The 20,927-nt window shown below is 45.1% G+C and overlaps 1 protein-coding gene across 5 annotated transcripts in view; it reads left to right on the top strand.

Annotated features, from left to right (window-relative positions):
* Nucleotides 1–20,927, top strand: part of GFOD1 (Gfo/Idh/MocA-like oxidoreductase domain containing 1) — a 114,648-nt gene that overhangs the window by 1,851 nt on the left and 91,870 nt on the right. The gene's annotated exons all lie outside the window — the stretch shown is intronic.

The following is a 20,927-nucleotide window of genomic DNA, read 5'->3' as shown; positions in this document are numbered from 1 at the left end:
TTTGGGTCAGGACCTCCAGTTTGAGAAGTGCTGGTCTCCTCCGTGAAATCTGTATAGCATAGGGTAAAAGCACCCAAAAGACCAAATTTCAGGGGGGAAGATCAGATTTCATGGCCGGTGACAAGTTTTTCATGGCAATTAGTTTGGTAGGGCCCTAATTATGGGGTAAAATTCTGACCCAGTTGACTGCAGTAGGAGTTTTGCCACTGACTTCAATAAACCAGGATTTCATCCATGGGGGCCTCATCCTGAGAGGTGATGAATATCCACAAGACCTGGATGCTCAGAACCTGTCAAGATCAGGCCCTAATAGTGTCTCAAAGGTTAGGTTCAAAATGGGGAAAAACATCTGTTTCATGATAAAAGGGAGAAAATAATCAGGAGTTTTCATATGTGCATAGAGTGGGACCAGAGAAACCGTTCACCATTTACTCTTTGTGTTAAATGACAGCTTAGTACCATGCACAGTTGGAAGGATGCTATACAATAATCCTAAAAAATAACCTGAGCAGGCCACAAAGATCAACAGATGCAAAGCAGCGAAGCAAGCAGGAAACTGACGCTAAAGGAAATATTTTTACACAGGAGCCTTAATCAACATCATATACAAAGAAAGGACTGAAAAACAGGCAAACACTTATAAAAATAATCTTCGGATTTAATTATACTTTAACACACATAAAAAACGTGGCCTAAGTTTTGCTTTCATTTACACTAGTGTAAACTGAATTTACCCCATTGACTTTGTGTAGGGGTAACCAGATAATATCGGGATTTTCCCTATAAAATCGGTACAGCTGATCACCCTAACTTCATGGACTCCTATGTAAAGTATTTGTTTTTCTATCAAGGTTGACTTTAGTGGAGTTACTCTCAGATTTACACCAGTGTCACTGAAATCAGACTTTGGCCCTCTAAATGTGAATGAGAGAAAGTAAATGTGTTGAGTCATCTTTGTAACTGACAAAGGTATGTTGAGGTAAACAAATCAAATAGTGGCTATTTAGTTTCTTTCTGCAGTTCTGTGGGCTGATTGCCATGACTATGTATTGCATCATAGTATTACATTGCTACTAGAAAGCATAGCAAGACTAAGTTATCATTAGTGATATTAGTGTCAATGGGCATTTTCAGTCTTTAAAGGAAGGGTTGAGAACCAGCTCTAACAAACATTAGTTCTCTATTCACAGGCCAAGTATAGTGCAAGCATCTGCAGTGCAAGCTTTGCCACAGTATTTTAATATCTCTGACCAGAAATGGTTCTTGTATTTGGGTAAAAGAACTTGATCATTCTTTATCGCAAACCTTTCACTTTTTTCTAGATTGCATATTATTTATGCTTTGCCTGCCAAAGTATGTATTAATGGTTTTATAATCTAAATGTCCCAGAGAATTTAAATTACCATGGAGTTAAAAAGACAATGTCAAGATTTTAGACCTCAAATTTGATCTAATATAAAATTGCTAGAATTTGACTGGGAAAGTCCTGCAAATTCTGAATATCCCCCTGCCCTCCCCCAGTCGTCCTTAATGTACTACTCCTTTACTAAGACCTTTCTCTTACCGGCTGTGCTTGGGTGGACCATGTCTCTACGTTCAACCCCATAGAACAAAATGGGATTCCACACAGGCACAGGGACGAGGTCTGTTGCAGGATCAGAATCTATGAAATCAAAAAGAAAAACAATAGTTTTGAGTGAACATCATGTTTTGTTCGTCTTATGATATGTGTATGTAGCAGCAGTTAACTAGCAAACATTATTTTCAGACCTATGGTGAAATTATTGATGATGCTGGTTTGGCAAAATAAATTCAGGCTACATTTTCAAAAAGGAAATGATGTTTTTTTATTACTGATTGATAGTACCTCTCCCACTCCCATCTGTCTGTGGTCAATTTGCCCTTCTGCCATTCACTATTTGTAAGTATTATTTTTGTATGGCAATTGCAGTGAAATAGGTAAGAAAGAATGCCTACATAGGAGATCTGAGCATGATATAAGGTACTGATGTAACACCAACAAACTCTGGTGGTTGGGGTCAAGTCTGGGACCTCTGAAGCTACATGCATGAGCCTCTACTGCATGAGTTAAGGCTGTAGCAGACCCATTAAGTGCTACGTGGTCTCGGTGCCACTAGAGGAGACAGAACACCACACCCAGGAAGTGTGTGGGTGACACTGGCATGCAATATAAGATGTAAATATTAAAAACATTATTTAGAGAAATATCTTTTTATCTATTAGCACTTCCTGCCCTCACTCTTCGAGAGCGGTTTGATTTTAAACTCAGGCATTAGTTCTGCAAAAATGAAAATCCTTGTGGATTCAAATACGGTAAAATGGCTTAGAGAGTGATGACTTCCTTTGAGTCATTGGAATCTCAATTTTTGGAAGGTGGAGTGTACTATTTCTGAAATAAGAAGGTCCATAAATGTTCCCTGAGCTGGTGAAATGGGCTCAAACTTCCACCTCTGCTCAGGGTGCCAGTGTAGCCTGATGGAAATGGTCAGCCACTGTGACAAAGAAAGTAAATGGGTCTTATCTCTTCTTTATTTTTCCCTTTGTTTGTTTCCTTCTTCATGCTTCACCTTTGGCTGCAAGAAACATTTGTATTGTAAGGTAGTCACTGATATGATTTAGTGATACCTCAGAGTTTAACTTAGTCTGTAACAAGGACTGAAAACAAACAGTGCTGTCCTGGATTATGGCAGTAAAGCCGGGGGGACATAGGAGTTTCTCCAGCATTATTCTATACATGAATTCTGACAATGTATTAAATATGATATTCCTCAGTCCTTGCCTGAAACTGTTGTGTAGTATTGCTGTATACTGCTAAACAGCTGCTGCATGACAGCCACTGATGTACCTGAGGTGGCTCCTGGGAAATCCTTGTTAAAATGTCACCTGTAAATTTAAAGGAGAGCTGGGGTCATTTCTCTGTCTCTGCTAGAATTCCCCCACTGTGAAGATGCTACTAAACCATTTTTGCCAGAGATGACTTACTTGCAGGGTTCATGTAAATATTTTTAAGGAGAAAATGTTTTGCCTTTGGAATGTATCTAGTGTTAGATATTTTTTAAATACATCACTGGGGGTTGCCCCCAGCTCCTCTGATAAGGTCTTTGCCTCCTCTCTCATTTCACATTATGCAGATTAAACAGTCTGCTGTGCTCTAAATATTTACAGTATATTTTTCAGGAATATAGTCTAAACATTATTAAACATTTATATTGCAGTAGCACCTAGAGGCCAGCCAGGTCAGGACCTCATTCTGGTACCAAAATATTGGCAGCATGTCTACCCCAGAAGTAGAGGTAACTTCAGTGGTAGTGAAGTGATTCATGAATCTAATCTATAATTAATTTGCACCTTCTTTGATACCCATTTAACCCTGTTAAGCAATTGCATAGTTGTAACTGTGGTAGAACTTGATCCATTGTCTGTAAAAAGGTTTGGAGTCCTTTGGGATGAGAGGCTCTATTAAGGCAAACAGCATAATTATTTATTAATAGCAATGTAGTATCTGCCCTGCTATAGTCAGTATAAATGTGGCCCAGCAGCAAGGACACTGAGTAGAATATCTTGTGCTTGGTAAACAGATGACTTTGCAGAATATTAAACTTGAGTTATGTCAATCATATGACAAATGAAAAAGTTAGACAAAAAGCAATCCGTCTTTAAACAGCACAGCCAGGGGTAGTTGTGAGGGTTACCCATTCTGCACAAGCTACCTACTAGGAAATCAAAGCAAACAATACATTGGCCATCAGCTTACATACTCAATACCAGTTGAACAAACAATGTGTATTACAGGAAAAGGTAACCAACTCTTTTAGTGATACATTGTCCAATCATGCAGTCCTTTCAACTCATCATTATTTAAGCAAACTTCCTACTGGAATACATAAGGATTGTACCTGTGGTCTTGTCAAGGTGCTTATTTACTCAGGGAAAATTGTATATGATCCATATACAATGTAAATCAGTAGCTACAGTCATGAGTTCATAACAACAGTGGTAGCCCTGGCTTGTGCTTGAACATCAACAACAATAATCCTGTCTTCTCTGTCCCTCAAATCATGGATATCTCTCTGGATTTCCCACATCGTCCTGTTTTCTCTGTATTTGTCTTTGACGTTGTCTACATTACAAAATTTTAGAGGGGGAAAACTCCCATTGGTGCTGCTCCAGTTCAGTTGCTCTAGGAGGAACAGCACCAATGGGAATTCTAGAGCAGACAAAGCTTTGGCATCCTCCACTGTCTGACTCACTTGTTGGTAAAAAAACTTTGGAAGTTGGAGACTTCTCTACGTTAGAGAATTACACCAGTTATAATGGAAGCAGTTGTATTAAACCAATATAAGTACAGTTAACTGAGTCCACTCTAGCCACGCTGAATTGGTTTGAGTTGATGGAGTTTTGTCCAAACTAGTACTGCTCCAAACCATTTAATTTGCAGTGCCTTCTGGGTACCTATCCCACAATTCCGGGCTTAGCTCCCAGAATTCCAAAGGCTTCCGAAGGCTACCAGGGCAGTAGCAGGAAAAATAGTTGCACTGTTTCAGCTAGCTCCCACCCACACTGGCACTAAACCAGTTTAGATGGAAATAAGTTTGACTGAAGCAGTTCTTAGAACTGCAGAGTGTAGTCTGTTCCAACAGATTCAAAGTCCTGTTTTGTACCAGTGTGACTATTTTGGTTATGGGTATGATTTTTTATTTTTTTTTACTCAAATAGTTATACTGGTAGAACCCCTTATGTGAACTTAGTTATACCGATATAAAGGTGCCGTATACCCATATGGCATATTCCCTTTTCATATGGAAATAACTGTATCAATGCTAGCACTAGGGTTGTACTGCCTAACTACACCAGTGCAGTGAAAGTGGTATAACTTGTGTGTAGACAAGGCTTTATAGAATGCTTAGAAACTGGTTGGTGCACTTGTGTGTATGTGAACTTCATTATGAAGTCATTCACATCAGTGCTAAGTCCATGTAAAACCATACCAAGTCAGAATAGTAGCATTTTGCACCACTGTAAATGAAGGCACAAAGTGTTAATAAATTGTATAGTCAATTGCTTCACCATACTTTGGTTCATTATGAAATATACCCAAGAGACCAAGTAAGCAGTGTCAGTCAGGTTTATTAGCATGGCACAGGAAAAAGGTTCTATACGATACCAGTCTCCAAAGAGCAATCCTGTGCAAAGAAGTTACATTCACCGTACACATAAGGTATGCTCCCAAAGTTACATATTTCAGCTGGGATCATTTATATGATGATGTTACAAGCTACATCCCTTTACAGATCACTAAAATCCGACCCATGAGTTTTGTCCCAGTTCCGTAACTTCTTGTTTTGTTCCTTCCTTATCTTTGTTTTCGATACTAGCATTCCAGTTACTGGTACTTCCCTAGCTTGTACTAAGACATAGTATGAATGTATCTTGATTTTGACAAGTTTCCTATCTACTTATGTCAAACGCTTACTTCAGCAAATCCAAGGCGTTATAGGTTACTTAGCATAAGTGAAGAGGATTACGGTATAGGCCAGTTTAGGCTATATCACTGTTACAATATTTGTGCTTTATGTTATTGATGCTTAATCCATAGTAATATATGTATAGTGCTGATAATATATATATATTATTAATATGTTATATATTTATATGCTAGCCAGCATAGATTAGTCAACAAATGTAACAGAAGATCAGGCCCAAAGTGTTTTACAAGCATACTAGGACATCAGATGAATTCTTAGAACAATACATTTCTCTCATGTAGATAACATATAGCATCGTCCCCTCCTTCCCATCATCACAACCTCTGGGGTAGCTAAGCAAAGTTACTACCACCTGTGCTTGTAGTGAAGGCCTTCTCTGTACACTAGCACTTTTTGCATCATTGGTCTAGTATTAGTCCAGCTCCACTGGTGTTAGCAACAGTGGTAGTACTAATGTAGACAGGGACAGACATTTTTCACCCATCATCATTACCATTGGCAGAGATTCATTGGTTGCAGATCAGTGGCGTGAAAAGTCTTAATGCAGATGCATCTGGGAGCCTTGACTACACTAGGGAATCCTTTCAGCACATTCCCACTGTCACAGTTCAGGGCAACTGTACCTGTATTTCCCCCTCACAGTCCACAAAAGGCACCAATTCTAGGCTTCCAGCTCCCCTGCCATCACTTCTCTTGGGTGGAGACCTGTGTCTCTCTCCTCACTCCTGACTAAGCGCATGGCTACACTTGCAGATGTAGAGCACTTTGAGTGAAACCAGCCTTTGTAGAGCGCAGTAGGGAAAGCGTTGTAGTCTGTCCACACTGGCAGCTGCCAATGCACTGGCGTGGCCACATTAACAGCTCTTGCAACAGCCACAGAGAGCAGTGCATTGTGGTCACTCTCCCAGCATGCAAGTGGCTGCAACGTGCTTTTCAAATGGGGGTGGGGTGGGGTGTGACAGGGAGTGTGTTGTATGTATGTGAGGGGAGAGAGAGTGGGTTTGTGGGGGGCTGAGAGCATGTCAGCATGCTGTCATGTAAGTTCAGACAGCAGCAGACCTCCTCCCGCTCCGCCTCTCTCTCTCTCACACACAGCATTCCACACTAATAGTTGCTTTGTCTCAGAGCAGATAAGCAGCCAGCTGTCAAATGGAGCTTTCAAATGGCATATCCAAAACAATGACAAGAGTGGCCACTTGACTTAAGGGGATTATAGTACATTTCCAGAGGCCGATCAGAGCACAGTAATGCAACACCCTGTTCACACTGGCACTCCGGTGCTCCAGCGGGGGTGCAGCAAAAGTTATTCCTCTTGCTGAGGTGGAGTACCAGCAGCACTCCAGCCGTGGAGTCAGAGCACTCTACGTGCCTTGCCAGTGTGGACGGGGAGTAAGCTGATGTGCGCGAGGCTCCTTTAATGCACTGTAACTCACAAGGGTAGTCAAGTCCTAAGCAGACCAGTGTCTGCGCTTTGCTTTCTCTTCAGTGTCTATGAACAGTGTAATTGCCCACAGTTATAAATGACCATACAGCCCTTTCTAAGCAAGCACATTTATTCTTAAAGTGAAAGCATTAGAGAGAAAACATATAACAATAAAAGAACCAACACACATGCTAATGAGCTTACCAGAAATCACCTCCCCAGCTCCAACAGGGGCTCTGTTAGAAGTCAGTACTTCAAATCACACCAAGGAGTTTTTCCTGTGGTTACAAGTTCATAGCAGCCTCAGTTCAGATTAAGCACACTCACGCATAGGTTAGTCTTTCCTTTATGGAGCCTGGGCCTTTGATCTTCAGATTCTAGGTGCAGATAATCAGAAGACAATGGTCCCTTCCTTAAGCTGTAATGGCTAAAGCCTGGGTTTTCCTGTAACCAGGGAGGGGTGAAATTTGCACTCACCTCCCCCTAGATATTTCCCAGGAAATCCACTTCACTCAGTGTCCCAAAAGGCCATTCTTCTCTGCCACATTGTTCAATAGAGTCCTTTGATCATCCAGGCCCACAATAATACATAACCTTTGCATTGAATACAATGGACTCCAAAGATACTTAAACTTAGTTCAACAAGATTTTTCCAGGATATTGCCACATCTGTCACACCCACCATTGCTAACGCTGGATTAGCAGCGCTGGGAGCCATAGGGCTAGTTTACACTGGCAGCGCTTTAACGTGGCTTGTGTAGTCGCACTCTAAAAACCCCACCTCCACGAGAAGCGTAGCTCCCAGTGCTTGGGCATTGTCTGCACCGGTGCTTTACAGTGCTGAAACTTGCTGCACTCAGGGGAGTGTTTTTTCACACTCCTGAGCGAGAAAGTTGCAGTGCTGTAAATTGCCAGTGTAGACAAGCCATAGTTTAGCTGGCTGTCTGACTTCTTCTGAATGGGTTTATTTGACATGGCACTGAAAATGGCTACTAGAGCCAGATAGCACCACTGAGAGCCCCAGTGTAGGTGGGCTGGCTAATACAAATTCAACTGAACTGATGCTAACTCTGGTATCTTACAAAACATTTCTACCTTAGTGTGGAGAAGGCTTTAGGAATCACGGGAAACAGTGATTAGCTAAGTTGGGGCAAACCATGACTTGCCCTTATCTACTCGAAGGGCCACTGATGGTGATCTGCACCAGTTCCTGAATCAGGTAATATTGTGCATAGACAAGGCCTTCCACTGTAAGCTCTTTAGGCAGGGATCTCCTTTATCTGCACGTCTTCTACAAGTTTGAGCACATGGTCAGCGCTAAGCAAAATAAATATTAACAGTACAGTATAATGCATCTTTATTTTGTAAATCCTTTTTCATACAAGCTGTATCTCAAAGTGTTTTATTAGTTAGTACTATTAAAATTATAACAGAGGTGGTTCTCAGTTCTATTATTAAACAAATCCCCAGCTCTGTTTACACACAAACTACATTAATATAGTTAAAGCAGCACGATCCCAATCATGTGGGCACAGTTATGCTTATCTAAAAGTGCTTACAAAAACTTATTCTTATACGGGAAGGGGAATAAGTTCTATTGGTAAAAAGGCACCTTATTCTGCTATAACTGAGTCCTCTTTAGGAGTTGTACTGATTTAACTGTTTTGATTAAAAATACAAATCACCTCTTCCCCCAATAACATAGTTATACTGGTATAAAAACTATGTATAGATAGACCAGGCCTTAGTTTACCCAGGGTATGGCTACACTTACATTTTTGCAGTGCTGGTAGTTACAGCTGTGGTCGTACAGCTGTGTAGGGCCAGCACTGCAGTGTGTCCACACTGACAGCGACCAGCGCTGCAATGTGTCCACATTTGCAGCATTTGCAGCACTGTTGTGAGTGGTGCATTGTGGGCAGCTAGCCCACAGAGCACCTCGTCCCATTTTGGCGCTGTGGGTTGTGGGAAGGGGCTGGAAGGGTGCGGGTCATTCCGCTTCCTGTTCCAACGACCCGTGGTGCATCGCTTCCCTTTTCAGCCGTTTGGTGCCATTGTGAGTCTGCCGCGTGATTTCAGTAAGAAATGGAGCCCGAGCTGCTGAGGAACATCTAGCATGCTTGAGGCAGCCATAGCCCCTCTTCCCAAAACTTTCCATCCTTATAATAAAGCTTCTTACCGGGAACAGGCTCCTCTGCTGGTTCCTCACTACCAAGTCCCAGCGGCTGCGACAGGCTAGCTCACTTCCTGGGCTGAAAATTAGCTCCTGGCTGCATGCTCTGGGAGTCTCCAAACACCTCAGTTAGCTCACTCTCGGGTTCCTCTACACCCTCCTCCTCTCCAGGCTCTGAACTGTCCATCATGATTCCTCGGTATTGGCAGTGGGTACATCCAAGTATCACATCCAGTCTCTGTAAAACGGCAGGTCGTTGGGGCAGCACCTGAGCGGTGGGTTTCCCTGACGTGCTTGACAGTAGGCATCCGCAGCTCCTTACCTTAACCCTGCACTTGCACCGCGTCCCGGTCATAGCCCCTGTTATTGCATGACTTTGATATCTGGCCATAGGTATCATAATTTCTACGGCTGGAGTGCAGCTGTGCTGCACAGCTTTCCTCACCCCAAACACTGATGAGATCCTGCAGCTCGGCAGTGCTCCATGCTAGGGCTTGTTTGGGCGTGGAGGCATGGTCACTGATTGATTGATTGATTGCACTCCACGCCTCGCTGAGCAACACGGAGGGGATTTTTAAAATTCCTGGGCATTTAAAGAGGCGGGTCACTGAGCCAGGGCAGTGGAGTGCGAACGATGACCAGAGAGGCGAAAGGTATGCTGGTGGATACCTCCTAATACCCTGGAGGCCAATTACAGCGCTGGTGAGTGTCCACACCTGATGACCAGCGCTGCATCACCAGCGCTGGATTCGCTACACCCGTAGCAGACCAGGAGTACAGCCAGCGCTGCAGACAGGGAGTTGCAGCGCTGGCTGAGCTTTGTAAGTGTGGACACCGAGTAAGTTGCAGCGCTGTAACCCCCTCACCAGCGCTGCAACTTGCAAGTGTAGCCAAGGCCCCAGATATTTATCTTGCTTGCCTTCTGCCTTCATTCTGAATTTGTGGCCAGTCCTCACACCCATTGTAATGCTAAATTCACTGACTCTACTTCAGAAGTTTACCTCAAAGGAGTTTTTCTTCATGTTTTGGCGTTCGTGGGCCCAGTGGTACAGGTAGAGGACAATACATTGTATTTATGTAAGAGCTCTGTAGATAAAGTACTTGTGCTGTGCCTCTGATTTTAGGTTTTGGAAGAATTCTAAGCAGCAGCATAATTAAGGAGGAAGGTATAGATAAATTAAACCAATGACAATCCTTTTGAAAAGTAAACTTTCAAGATTTACAAGCTCCCTGCTATTGTCACTTCAGCAGCCTTTCACAAGTGATGTGCCCAGTCTTCATTTATTCACTCTAATTTAAGGTTTCGCGTGCCAGTAATACATTTTAACGTTTTTAGAAGGTCTCTTTCTGTAAGTCTATAATATATAACTAACTATTATTGTATGTAAAGTAAATAAGTTTTCAAAATGTTTAAGAAGCTTCATTTAAAATTAATTAAAATGCAGAGCCCCTCGGACCGTTGGCCAGGACCTGGGCAATGTGAGCACCAATGAAAATCAGCTTGCGTGCCGCCTTCGGCACCCGTGCCATAGGTTGCCTGCCCCTGCTTTAGAGTATGAGATGTTGCTTTGACTTGGTGGACATCCACTGATGAAGCTGGCCCAGTGCAGCCCGGAAAAACCTCTATGACCTGTAATTTGCATGGGTGCTGTTTACTACTGCTTGGAACTCAGGTAAATTGCACTGGTGCAAATGCAGTTTATTATCACATATGTCTTAGGGATTTCCCCCCTGCAATTAGTGGGACCTGAGTACCACTGCCTAAAAATCAAGACAAATCCTTGGTGTAGATAAGGCTGGTATTTTCCATTAAATGCTTTAGATTCCAGCTCATCTGTATAGCCAAGACCACTCAGTATTATCAGCTTGCCACTATATTAACCAGGATTTGAAGACAAGTGATCTGGGTTTCTTCAAGCTGAGGATGAAATCACCACAGCAGAAGCATGTTTCCTACTTTATTATTCATGTTTTAGTAGCTTCTAGGAGTGAGCAATCAAAGATCATAGTCCCACTGTAGTAGACAAAGTCTACAACATGTTTTACTTATTTAACCAAATTGGTGCAACTCCCTTGTGTTGACACTCTTAAAGTGGTTTAAGGCCTGGTCTGCACAGATTTGTGCCCGTATAATTACATTGGTTAGGGGTGTGGTGGGTTTTTTTTTTTAGCATAATAGTTGTTGTCAGGGTATGATTCCCCACTCTGAACCTTAGTGTCCAAAAGATGGGGTACCTGCATGAACCCTTCTAAGCTTAATTACTAGCTTAGAAATGATAGAGCTGCCACCACCCAAAAATATAGTGTTTTGGGACACTTTTTGGCCCAAACCTTTCCCTGGGGACCCCAAGACCCAAACCCCTTGGATCTCAAAACAAAGGGAAATAAACCATTCCCCTCCTTTCATCCTCCCAGATTCTCCCCTCCCTGGGTTACACCTGGTGATTCAATGTGATTCCAAAAACTCCTTGGATCTTAGAGAGGAAATTCACCTCCCCCACTTCTGTCCCCCTCCCAGACTTTCCCTGAGAGAGAGACAGTGATCCTTAACAGAGAGAAATCAGGCTTTTCCTCCCTGCTTCTCTCTTTTCTATCCCCAATTCCCTGGGAGGACCAGACCTGTCCCCTTGGTCTCACACAAGAATAAAAACAAATCCGGTTTTAAAAGGAAAGCTTTTAATTAAAGAAAAAAAAAAAGTAAAAATTATCTCTGTAAATCACGCATGGAAAATGTTACAGGGTCTTTTAGCTTATTAGACGAGTAGAGAGAAGCCTCCCCCAGCACAAATACAAGTATGCAGCAAACAAAAATACAATCCTTCCAGCAAATACACATTTGCCAATAAAAGAAAAAATCAAATCTAATCCACTTTCTACCTCATTACTTACATTTGAATAGAAAGACTTTTCAGAAGATTGGAGAGTCGTATACATGTCTGGTCCCTCCCAGACCCGAGAGAACAAAGAAGAACCCAAAAGCACAAACAAAAGGCTTCCCTCCACCGAGATTTGAAATTTCTTGTCTCCTGATGGTCCTCTGGTCAGGTGTTCAGGTTTACTGAGCTAGTTAACCCTTTACAGGTAAAAGAGACATTAACCCTTAACCATCTTGTTTATAACAGTTGTAACAGTACAACCAGGGCCGGTGCAACCATTTAGGCCAACTAGGCGGTTGCCTAGGGCGCCAAGATTTGGGGCGCAAAAAGTGGCGCACCCCAAAATTTTTTATAAATGGTTGCAGCCGCTGCTGCTGAGGGGCTGAGCTGCTGGCAGCAGCAGCTGCTGCAGCCGGCAGCCGAAGGTGTCCCCGGTCAGTGCGCCACCGCCGAGCCCGGCAGCCCAGGGCCCCCCGGTCAGGGAGCGCGCGCAGCCCAGGGCGCCCCCCGGGTCAGGGAACCGCCGCCGCAGCCCAGGGCGCACCCCCCCCCGGGTCAGGGAGCTGCCGCCGCCAGTCCAGGGCGCCCCCCTCCAGGTCAGGAGCGCCGCCGCGACCCGGCAGCCCAGGGCGCCCCCTGCCCCGGGGTCAGCGAGGCGCCGCCGCAGCCCAGGGCACCCCCCGGGTCAGGAGCCGCCGCCGCATCCGGCAGCCCAGGGCGTCCCCACCCCCCGGGTCAGGGCGCCCCCGCCCCTGGGGTCAGGGAGCCGCCGCCGCAACCCGCAGCCAGGGTGGCCCCTGCCCCCGGGGTCAGCGAGCCACCGCGCAGCCTAGGGCGCCCCCCCCCGGGTCAGGAGGCCCCGCCGCAGCCCAGGCGCCCTCCCCCCTGGGTCAGGAACCGTCACCGCTACGATCCGGCAGCCTTAGGGTGCCCCCCCCCGGGGTCAGGGAGCTGCCGCGCGACCCAGCAGCCCAGGGCACCCCCCCCGCCCCCTGGGTCAGGGAGTCGCGAGACCGCGTGCGCGGGCGGCGAAATGTCCCGGCGCTAGGGCGCCAGAAACCCTAGCGCCGGTCCTGAGTACAAACTTTGGCATGAGTGCAGTTATCTTGGTATATACCTTTTACTGGTAACATATTTCCTTCCATATGGGATCGCCTATACCAGTATAAACAGTTTATGAAGTGAAGGAAATGGGGTTGTATGCTTAAGTATACTAGATATAGTTACAGAGCTGTTGCAAATTGTATGTGTAACAAGGGCTAATAGTGCATTATATTGATTTAGATAAATCAGGCAAGTTGATATTAAGTGGACTCAATGTATATTGATTGAGATTTTAATGTATTAAATTAGAAAATGAAACTCCAGCTCCAGGGTGGTTAATTTGGCATTTCAGTAGCCCTGACCTCCTTAGCTAAGCTAAATAATCATCTTAAGAAACACAGTTCTGTTACTTACTGTGATTTATGAGCTATTTAAATAAGTGAGGTTATTCTGTTTCTTCATCTTTTACTCAAGATCAGATCTTCCTTCTAACTGAGTATCTCCAGGTACAGCTGACTTGTTCTTTCCACCTGCATCTACACAGTCTATTAACTAGTTGTAGTGAGTCTTCAACCCATATTCCCCCCATTACCATAGCATCTGAGTACCCCACAGTCTTTAATGCACATGTCCTCACAACACCTCATGTGGTAGGAAATTGCTGTAATCCCCTTTTCACAGATGGGAAACTGAGGCAGAGAGACTAAGTGACTTGCTCAAGGCAGAGCAGGGGATTGAACAACTCCCAAGTCCTAGGCTAATGCCCAAACCACTGGACTTCTAAGTTCAAAGTTTCAAACAAGACTGATGACCAAATTAATTTCTTATGTAATTCCATTGGCTGCAGTGACTCCCTTTTTTGTGCAAATTATATTTGAATAGGAAGATTAAAAAAAATCTGTTTATATTATGCAAATAATGCACTGACTTTACATTGTCTTAATCTTGTCTTTCCCCAATCCCTCCCTACCATTATCAGATGTCAAACAACCCCCGACACCTAGTGTCTAATAAACATTTTGGAGAAAGGATGTCCTTGTTATACATTCAACAACCTGTATGTTGCAACCTGTCCCTGTAGCCTCTCTGGTGAGTGGGCCCAACCATAAAATCCCATATACTTCTAAGCCATCTGGTTAGTAACCGATCACTGTTCCTATCTCTGGGTTTCTCAGGCACATTCCCATGTCTGACCCCATTCTTGGGCAGTAGGGTTGCCAACTTTCCACTTGCTCAAAATTGAACGCCCTTGCCCTACCCCACCTCCAAGGCCCCGCTCCTGCCCCAACCCTTCTCAGAGGCCTTGCCCCCAATACTCATTCCATCCCACCTCCCTCTGTTGCTCACTCTCCCCACCCTCACTCACTCATTCATTTTCACTGGGCTGGCTCAGGGGGTTGGGATGCAAGAGGGGGTGAGAGCTCTGGCTGGGGGTGCGGGCTCTGGGTTGGGCCTGGGCCAGAAATGAGGAGTTCAGGGTGTGGGAGGGGGCTCTGGTCTAAAGCAGTGGGTTGCAATGCAAGAGAGGGTGATGGCTCTGTCTGGGGGTGATGAGGGATTTGGGGTGCAGGAGGGGGCTCTGGGCTGGGGGGTTCAGAGTGCAGGAAGGGGCTCTGGGCTGGAGCAGTGGGTTGGGATGCAGGTGGGTGTAAGGGATCTGGGAGCACCTAGGAATAGATGCTGGGAAAGCAGACACGGAGGAAAAAAAAAAAAAGCCAAGAAACTGACAACCTGCACCTGGTAATTATGAGCTTGGAACTGATTTAAGGGGCCTTATTTCTGCTTAGGCCCCATTGGTCCTTTTTATAGCTGTACTTCTAGGTGATTGAATTTGCCTCTGGTTTATCATGTGTGCCAGATTTTGGACACAATTCTGCAACTGGATCCACCTTGGTGGAAGGAACCACATTGAACTCATGCTCACCCCCACGGATCCAGTTGGAGAATTGGGATTTAAGATTACAAACTCCTTGGAGAAGGGACTGTGACTCCCTTTATGTTTGAACAGCACCGAGCACACACAGATGACACTCAGCAAATAATAGGAGGGTTATTACTGAACATCCGTAGCACATAGGTATGAGCAGGGTGCTAACCAGAGAAAAATCAAAACATACTCCCAGCACTGAGGGTTTTACAAGCCAGGTGAATTAATGTGACTAATGAATGCTGCTAATAAGAGGAAACCATTATTTGACACTGGGAATAAAATTCTCTTCTCATCTGTTCTGTGCCACTTTTTAAGTGCTGGATAAAACTTCATGCCTTCAATCCCACATTAGCAGCATACACACTCTGAGTCTAGCAGACAGAAAAAAGGTTTTGTTTTTTTTTTTATGTTTTCCATGGCTTATAACAGCAATAAGGACCTCTGAGTCTGGCACTTCCTTGCAGTGAATGGTTGGCAGCCTTCAGTGCCTCCAGCTGATCATTAGTTGCCAGGAAGTGCCAAAAAGAGAGGTCATTATTGTATTAATGAGAGTCCCCGGAGTGTTAGCCTTCACATGCAAAAAAAAGCTTTATTCAGACTAACTTTCAAAACTGCACACTTACAGTGGAGTCAAACAAGAGTAGACAATGCACAAAATACTTATCAAATGACATTGCTTAAAGCTGTAAAGTAAATTAAAAACCAAGGACACACTCATATCTATCCCAAAACTAAAGTGAAAAACATCTATTCTAAAAGTGCCTGGAAATTCCCTCCTCCCTTCACTTCCGCAGTCCACAAGCAACATAATTATACAGTTTTATATAGTGAGAAAAAAATAACTTAGGCCTTGTCTACACTGGCACTTTACAGCGCTGCAACTTTATCTTGTATGTGTAGACAAGGTCTACACATACACAAGTACACAGCTGCGTTAAAGCTAGTGAAGACAGGGCTGGTGCAACCATTTAGGCAACCTAGGCTGTCACCTAGGGTGCTAGGATTTAGGAGGCGGCATTTTCTTCGGCAGTGACCACAGCGGCCGGATCTTCGGCTGCCCCAGTTGCCGCCGGCATTTAGGCGGAGGGAGCTGGGGAAGGGGAGCGCAGGGAGGGCTGCCTGCAGCAAGTAAGGCGGGGGGCTGGGACGCAGGGGAGCGACACGCAGGGGAGCAACACACAGGGGAACTCCCCACCCCAGCTCACCCCTGCCCCGCCTCCTCCCCGAGCACACCGTGGCTGCTTCAATTCTCCTGCCTCTCAGGCTTGCAGTGCCTAAGCTAGGGGCGGCGGGGGGCCCTTAGAGCGGAGTGGGGGGGAGCTGCCATGGGGTGGCGCTCAGTGTGGGGACTTGGAGACAGGGAAGGGCGCAAGGTGGAAGTTTCACCTAAGGTGCAAAACATTCTTGCACTGGCCCTGAGTGAAGACATACACTTAGGGAACAGCTGGAAAGTGCTCAGCTGATATCAACAATCATGGCTGAGTTAATGCACATTAATAGATATAAAAACAGAGGGCAAGATTCTGATCTCTGCTACCTAGTGTAAATCTAAAGTAGCTCTAGTGAATCAGCAGAGATACTTCTGATTTACACTGGTATGACTGAGATCAGACTATGGCCTAAAGAAAATGACTAGTAGCACAAAGCAGACAGCAGGGCAATATCAGCTGAGTGGGGAAATTTTGAGTCAATTTAGAAAATTATTTGCATCCCAGGCTGACTCTGCAAATCCTTGCTCACTTCAGTACTTTTGATGCAATAGATATGAAAGTTGTTCAGCAGGTTCACATGATAGAACCTGCAAGTCTTTTGTGACTAATTGCTTTGTGTGAAGTTGCTTTGTTATTTAGTATTGTGAAAGATATTTTGCAATAAGATGCTTCAAAATGCCATGATAGGATGTACAGTCCATGGATATGAGAATTAAGCAATAAGCATGGCCATACTGGGTCAGACCAATGGTACATCTAGTCCAATATCTTGTCTTCTGACAGTGGCCAGTGCCAGATGCTTCAGAGAGCGTGAACAAAACAGGCAATTTTGAGTGACACATCCCTTGCCATCCAGTTTGAGTTTCTAGCAATCAGCAGTTTAGGGATACTCAGAGCATGGGCTTGCATCCTTGACAATCTTGGCTAATAGCCATTAATGGACCTATCCTCCATGAACTTATCTAATTCTTTTTTGAACCCAAGATGATCATGGAAAAGTCAACAGAGGTACATCAGTTTATACTAGTTGATGAACTGATCCAGAGTTTGTAAAGAACTCTGATCTTCTGGGATGAAAGATGCCACATAAATGAAAAATGTGATTAAGATAAAACTGTGTCTATACCAGACCTTTTTCTAACTCCAAGATGAGGCTACATGAGAAGAGTAACTTATATTATAAGCATCCCACTCTTATGAACAAAAGATTTATGACCTTATTTCTATAAACAAAATAAGCAATAAAAATAAGTAGCAATACTTCTACAGCATCTTGTGACTGAGGATCTGAAAGCATTTTACAACATTGAATTTTGCCTCTCAAGACCCTCAGAAGTTCGGATTGCGTAACAGAAATATGGAGATGTTAATTGACTCACCCAAGGTCGCACAGGAAAGTGGTGACAAAGACAGGAATATAAACTAGGTCTCTTGATTTCACCCCTGTGCCTTAACCACAAGACCCTCCTTTATTCCTCATGAACAAAGCATCAATAGAATTAGCTGAATTAGGCTATGAACACAAAGTCATTCTAATCTCTGAAGGACAAACCTGTGTGTTACTCCTCTAGCCCAGTGGTTCTCAAAGCCGGTCTGCCGCTTGTTCAGGGAAAGCCCTTGGCAGGCCGGATCAGTTTGTTTACCTGCTGCGTCCACAGGTTTGGCCAATTGCGGCTCCCACTGGCTGCAGTTCACTGCTCCAGGCCCATGGGGGCTGCAGGAAGGGCAGCCAGCACATCCCCCAGCCCACACCGCTTCCTGCAGCCCCCATTGGCCTGGAGCGGTGAACTGTGGCCAGTGGGAACCGCAGTTGGCTGAACCCACGGATGTGGCAGGTAAACAAACCGGCCCAGCCCACCAGGGGCTTTTCCTGAACAAGTGGCAGGCTGGCTTTGAGAACCGCTGCTCTAGCCTGCTGGTTTTCCTTGGAGGTTTTATAGCTGCAGAAAAAGCTCAAAAAGACACAAGCTCTTGAATGTTGAAAGCAAGCCAGGTACTTCACTCAGTGGCACCTATTTCTGTTTCTCCACAAGCATATAGTGCCCAGTGTGGGGAGGAAAAGTAATATTTAGAGCAATGTGAAGATGTGACCATGAGCTGTGGCTGTGCTCAGGGGTGGCGAGTTATTTGGGCCCATGGTGCCTGTGCTCCAGCAATATTCAGGGCTCGGGGGCCTGGCTCCACCAATGTTTGGGGCTGGGTCTCTCCCCTGGCCCCATCTGCCACCCCCTCACACCTCCCCCAAGCTTTTCTGCCTGTGCCCTGGTCAGCTTCCCCCTGCAGCTCTGTGCTGCACTCCGCTCTGCCGGCTCCCAGCATCAGCTGCCACTGCAGGGTCCTAGTGCCCCTCAACCACTAGTTCCAGGGGAGGCTGACCCTGACCTTGCCCTTCTGCCTCGGAGAGATGGACCCTTCCTTTTTCTGGCAGGACCCTCCACCAGCACAGGGGGCCTCCCCACACACAGTCACTGCTCCTGCCCCCGCCCCCAAAGTGAACAATGGGCAGCCCCATCCCCCACCCCCAGTGAGGCTACAGTGAGCGGCAGCAGCAGGGGAGGAGGTGCGCATATAATGGCAACCCCGGCACCCACCACAGGGGAGGCAAGGGGGCTTCCTGGACCTGAGAGGGGGCCTAGGAACATGTGCAGTGACAGTGCTGTGAGGTGAGTGTGCTGCCGGGGGGGGGGGGGGGGCACCTCCCTTAGAGCTTGCTGCTGCTGCGGGGAGAGGGCAGGGGAGTGCTCCTCTCTGGCCCCAGCCCCAGGGCAGCCTGCCTGCACCCCAAACTCCTCATCCCTGGCCCCACCCGAGAGCCCACACTCCCAGCCAGAGCCCTCACCCTGCTATATCCCAACCCTCTGCCCCAGCCCTGAACCCCATCCTGCAATGTGAACCCTGATCCCCAGCCTCGCCCCCACAGCCCAACCCTCTGCCTGAGCCCCTCCTATACCCCAAACCGCTTATCACCAGCCCCATGCCAGAGCCCTCACATTTTTACATTATTTTAAACTATATATATCAGCTTACAGGGCAGGTGTGGAGAAGGGGGGACAGGACTTGGACCCATTCTGAGCACCACCAAAAATTATACAAACCTGCACTGTAGGATTATATTTGCCACTGAATATTACTTTGATGATTATTGCATGTAGTCAATCTTGTATTTGGCTCTTATTTAGTGGCTGCTACAGAGATAGTATTAAATCAGCTCGATACCAGCAGTGACGGCTGTACAGCTGGCAGATGTGTGTTTATTTTTAATGAGGATTTATGCTGTTCAGTATATGACTTGGTCCTTTCTGTGCTCAGAAAGCTTTTTCCTCTTCATTTGCAAAGGAGTCGGTACATATCTGGGCAGATCTGAGTAGCTAGTATGTTGGAAAACAAACAGCTTAATAGCAAGTAAGCATATACTGTCAGCTGTGAATACAACCTTGAACAAAAAGCTCTGCCAACACAAGCAAGTTCAGACCTACTGCTGCAGTTAGAGATGCTCAAATGTTAAAAGATGCTAAGAATCAGCTCAGGGCATTTTTAAGTGTTACAGACCTTATGATCTCATGTGTGGGGTTCACTCTTTTGGCGAGTGGGGGCAGGGGCACGGGCATATACACACTAGTGTTGGGCATAAAAAAAGAACATGCAACAAAGAGGGGTCAGAGTAGTCACAAGGCACAGAGAAGAGGCAAGTATGGCACTTTCAGCTGCTGAACTTGAGGTAATTTAGAATTGAGTCACACCATACCATGATTGTACTTGTTAATGACCTAGCACAAAATAAAACTGTGGAGAAAAAAACCCCTTATAAAACAGCCACACTCAACTTCCCTTTGTGGATGTTCTATGCATTTTGCCAGTTTGATAAACAGCTAGAGGGTCACCTAGGTTAAAGACATTCAGCTCACAGTAGATTTAAGGAAAGACTGCAGTGTGATATTAATGATACTCTTCTAGTTACTGAATCGGATTACAAAGGATACATCAAAAGAACCTTTAATGATGTATCTTACATGCGATCTGCTGCAACCTTAATTATAGTCTTGCATCTATTCCACCATACTGAAAGAGAAGAGGGCCAATTTTTGATGAGGAGTTCAACATAACTGCGTGTAAGACCATTGTGCATAGGGGATTCAATCTGACCCTAATTAACCAGATAGGAAGTGCTGTTTTGATAGAATATTTCCTAAATCTCAGCAATCTGATTGAATGCATGAGAGCAAGAGTTCTTAATGTCATACAGAGAATCCAGTTGCATAAAGACACTGCAATTGTTTTAAAATGGAGTGCACCTTATAAGAACTTTGAAAGCACACTGCTTTCACATGCATTCAGGAGTGTTCCTAACCTACGTAGGCAATTTAGATGTCCTGATCAGAAGTAGCAGACATTGACAACAAACTTATGGAGCTGGTGACATAGGCACCAACTTTTCCCAGTGTCAGTGGATGCTCATGCCCCTCCCCTTCCATCCCAGCAAAATTGCCTGGCCCTCCCACTGCTCTACCTTCTCAATGTTCTACATCCCATCAGTCTTACCAGGATCTAGCTGAGTTTAAAGAAGATTGGATGCTACTTAACTTGACAAATTATTCTGCTCTGATCAAATTTTTTATACTAATGCCTAACAGCCCATCATGGGCTAGTATCCGGTTATGCTGGGCAATGTACAAACAGAACAAGATGGTTCTAGAAAAAACTTATCTGTGGTGTTGCCATCCTGCTTAGAAGGATGCAAGATCCAGTTTTGTACTTATATTATA

Source organism: Chelonoidis abingdonii, chromosome 2 (assembly GCF_003597395.2).
Source record: "Chelonoidis abingdonii isolate Lonesome George chromosome 2, CheloAbing_2.0, whole genome shotgun sequence".
In the NCBI taxonomy this organism is placed as follows: Eukaryota; Metazoa; Chordata; order Testudines; family Testudinidae; genus Chelonoidis; species Chelonoidis abingdonii.
This window is presented reverse-complemented; position numbering and strand designations above follow the sequence as displayed.